Source organism: Quercus robur, chromosome 6 (genome assembly GCF_932294415.1).
Source record: "Quercus robur chromosome 6, dhQueRobu3.1, whole genome shotgun sequence".
NCBI classification, from domain to species: Eukaryota; Viridiplantae; Streptophyta; class Magnoliopsida; order Fagales; family Fagaceae; genus Quercus; species Quercus robur.
In genome coordinates, this window is record NC_065539.1 from 47,851,565 (window position 1) to 47,855,778 (window position 4,214).

General features: G+C 31.3%; 1 long non-coding RNA gene across 2 annotated transcripts; it reads right to left on the minus strand.

Annotated features, from left to right (window-relative positions):
* Nucleotides 1-554: 554 nt before the first annotated feature.
* Nucleotides 555-2,524, minus strand: LOC126689158 (uncharacterized). 2 transcript variants are annotated; one of them, XR_007644435.1, is made up of 3 exons: nucleotides 1,552-2,524; nucleotides 1,339-1,459; nucleotides 555-867 (listed from the first exon to the last, which is right to left on the minus strand). It is a non-coding gene; the product is annotated as an uncharacterized LOC126689158 (long non-coding RNA). The 2 variants fall into 2 exon arrangements; XR_007644434.1 differs by having other exon boundaries at nucleotides 1,339-2,524.
* Nucleotides 2,525-4,214: the final 1,690 nt, after the last annotated feature.

Sequence of the window (4,214 nt, forward strand, 5' to 3'; positions counted from 1 at the left end):
CTGATATAAGTACACTCCAATACAATTAATTACACGAATATAGTTAATTCCATACTCATTCAATCAAATATCTTTCATAAATTACATTAATCGTTCTTGATGTCCAAGATGTATCTAAATTCTAACATTGCCAGTAAACAAAGATGCTAGACCTCAATGGGATTAAAAAGGCAACATAATGCCAATTTACACAATTTCTGAAATCATTTTTTCCACTATTGAGAGAGAGAGAGAGAAAGGTGATTGTTGTGTTGCATCTCTTAAGAAGAATCTACCCTGTACATTTTTTTTTTTATATGTAATCGACAAATAACAAAATAGATGTACCACATTTAGAGTATGCACATTTCTGAGATTAAAAGTAAAGGAAAATAAGAAAATGAACCCACCTAAAGTTTTTTGCTCTCCCTCTTGATATTGACTTTTCCAACATCTTCCAAAATCAAATTTATGTACTCCTCCCTGTAAGGCATAAAAATTAAAATTTGACCAAATTTACATGTATTTTAAAAACAGGTACATGGAAGCAAAACACAATTAGTGAAAACAGAAAATGCTCTAAACCACAAACTATATTTTTGAAACCGGTTTGAATTTCAAATAAGTAATTACAAAAGCATCAGTATGTAGCTTTTCAATTTTACCTTCATGACTCTTTTACAATTTTTTGCTATATATATAACCAAACTTAGTCATTTATAACATATCATTGATATACGGTTTACTAAATACTCTTCTTAATAGGAATTGTTAGTCATGTCATCTAGCTAAAACTTCCATTTAAATTATCATCTCCAATCACCCTTTGAAATCTCATGGTTGCCTTTGCTTCTTGCCTAGTAGGACAGCACAAATTTATTATCCCACCTGCATCCATATTAAAACACACAGTAAACAAAAGCAAACATACAAAACACATAATCTTTCATGTAGTTGTTTAATTTCTCTAAACAAATGCCAAGTTAATGTTAATGTCTCAAATTCAATTAGTAAACACTATGATACACACCTATTCCAAACTTAAACACGCAACCAATTCTACCAATACATGTAACCTTGCATAACTTAAGTTTGTGTCCATAACTCTCAACTTTCTTGGCCCTAAAACCCATCCCAACAATTTGCATTAAACAATCACCGCCCAGAAAAATTATCTATTATTATTAGCAAAATTTTCCCATAATTTCTATCTAAAAAATGCTTCCACCATTACCATGTATTTCCAAATAAGTTCTCACGCAACTTGTAGGCTTATTAATCAGTAATTAGCTATCTGCATATATCATAGAATACTTTCAACCTAGCAACAATGATAACACAAATCGTAAGAAATCCTACCTAATTATGCTGCTATTTGAGGGAGTACAAATAAACATAGATCTTGTGTGACTTCCATGGGGAACTTCTCTGCTAGAGTGCTAGCATTCTTCAAAATGGGCTTCCAAATTCTTAGATGTGTCTGTAACATGAACATTACTCTAAATAGGTGAGTAAACAAAGCATCATAAACAATAAACTATACGCAAAGTACATACGATATAGAAAACTAACCATGGCATCGAGATTGACCTCAATCCTAAATTCGAATCTGCCACAAACATCACTACCAGTTATTTTTCACAACAAAAGTTTCAAATTGAAAGCTTTAAAGGTCCAATGGAAGAACAAATTTTTTCAATTTTTTTATTTATTATAAAAAAGAAGAATGCAGTGCCAATTTAACAGGATATATCACTACTTGTAATTTGGAAAGCAAAAAATAACAAATTATAGTCTAACTCATTTATCCTAAAATTTTCAAACACATGCTAACAAATAGATATTGATATAAAATATTCACCTTGTAACAAAACTTAATAAGTCTCAAACACACATCTTTAATAGCTTTAAATGAATTTGTCATAATTGTATGTAAGCTATGGCTCAAGCAATAAGAGGTAGCAAATATGATTCCATAAAAAACTATTCTCTTCTTGTCTAATAATGTTTAGGAGGGTTGTCGCCTTGAATTCAACTAAATTCTCTCAAATCATATTTAACAACCAAGAACGAAACCCTAAATCATATTTAACAACCAAAAACGAAACCCTAAATCATATTTAACATCCCAAATTATAGAACAAAATAAAAACTTACCGGTAATGTTTGCAGAGAGAATCTGGTCAGATGGTAAAGTCTCAAAATCAAAAACTTTCTATCACTAAAGGAGTGGGTGGCTGGCGCCTGTGGACTATAGTTTAGGGGTTTGAAGGTAGAGAAGGGACAAAGATTGGAGGAAGGGGAACGTGTATGTAGAGAGAGGCATGGAGGAAATTGTGCGTTTGAAGATGGAGATGGGACTGTGTGAAGAAGAAGAGAGGGAGTTTGATGAGTTTGCGTTACTGTGTTTGCGTTTAAGGGGGAGAGAGTTTTTTTTTTTTTTTCATCGGGTTTTGGTTTTGGGGAGAACGAAATTTTTGGTTTTAGCCTCTTTTTACGCTTTGAGCTTTGTTTTTTAAGGGCTGAAATTTTTGGGTTTTTTTTTTCCTTTTTGATAATGCCGGTTTTTTTTTTTTTTCTCTTAAATTTTTTTTTTTTTTTTTTTTTTTAAATATTGTGCTGACGAAATTTTTGGTTTTAGCCTTTTTTTAGGCTTTGAGCTTTGTTTTTTAAGGGCTGAAATTTTTGGGTGTTTTTTTTTTTCCTTTTTGATAATGCCGGTTTGAAATTTTTGGGTGTTTTTTTTTTTCCCTTTTTGATAATGCCAGTTTTTTTTTTAGTCTTAAAAAGTTTTTTTTTTTTTTTAATACTGTGCTGACGTGGAAAATTGTGGGAACTTCAAAAGCTTCGGTTTTATATATATATATAGATAAGTAGATTTTATCCCTTGATAAGCTACTTTATTTCATAGAAAATTCCAATGGTTTAATTATTCACTAATAGTCTAATACTTAGTTTTTATAAATGCTTGTAGATTCACACGAAAAGAAGGAATAGACTTGCGCAAAAATAACTAAATGATCCGGTCTTTGTGAAGTATATCAAAAGATGAATGCACGATATGAAAAGCATATTGTGCATAATGTGTAATTATCCAAACCTAAGGTTTGGGATGGAGTGTCATTTCCCCAAACCTCAAAGTAGGGGGATGTAATTATCCCTTTGAAAAATATTTATGTTCAATATACAAAATTTTGTACATTTTTAAATAATGTGTACATTGAATATATAGAATTATGTACATTGTTTGAAAAATTGTATACATTGTTGAATGTGAAAAATTGTGTTCATTTGAAAAGTGTATATTAAATGTACAGAATTGTGTACATTCTTTTAAATATTGTATGCATTGTAGATAATTGTGTACACTGTGCATTATTGTTTACATTTTTTGAAAAATATGTACATTTAATATATATAATTATTTACATATTTTCAAAATTTTGTGTACGTTGAATATATAGATTTGTGTACATTCTTGAAAAATTACACGTGTTGAATGTATACAAGTATGCAGTTTCTTTGAAAAATGTGTACATTGAACATACAGAATTATATGTATATATTATTTGATAATAAGATAGAAAATTAATACAATAATGATGATATAAAGGGCAAAATAAGGAGAGGATTTTCTTCTAAGAGTGTTGAGGACTCTTTTTTTGCCCCCACATGGCATTACTTCATTGGCAGCCCATGCCACATCAACATATTATTGATTTTTTGGGTAAAACTCTTTAAAGCCCAAAATAAGCTTATAACTCATGGATTGAGCCCACATGGCCCACAAGATCCTTACTTCAAGAGGTGGATTCATGGTCCACATTTTCTCTTCATTAATTGGGATCATAACTTCACGACATCATCAACATCAACATATGGATTGGGCTCAAGTAATGAATCAAAACTCACGGCCCATATTACCTCTCTTACACTCATGCAAGCGGCTTCTTCAACAAAAGCCCATATTCACACAAAACCTAAGGTACATCATCTCATCTTCGGCTTATGATCCAAGCTTATGAGTCTCTTTGGGGAAACTTTGGAAGTTGTGGTTTGGAGGGTTAAGAGGTATGTTTAGTAAAACTCTAGCGGTTTAAAGTTGATAAAGAAAGGTTTAAAGTTGATAAAGAAACATGTTGCTTGGTGTGTTTTCTCCAACTCCCTGAACTCTGATGAGTCTGTGTGTAATGGGTAACATATGGTAAGCATCTCCTATCACATAGCACTTAAGA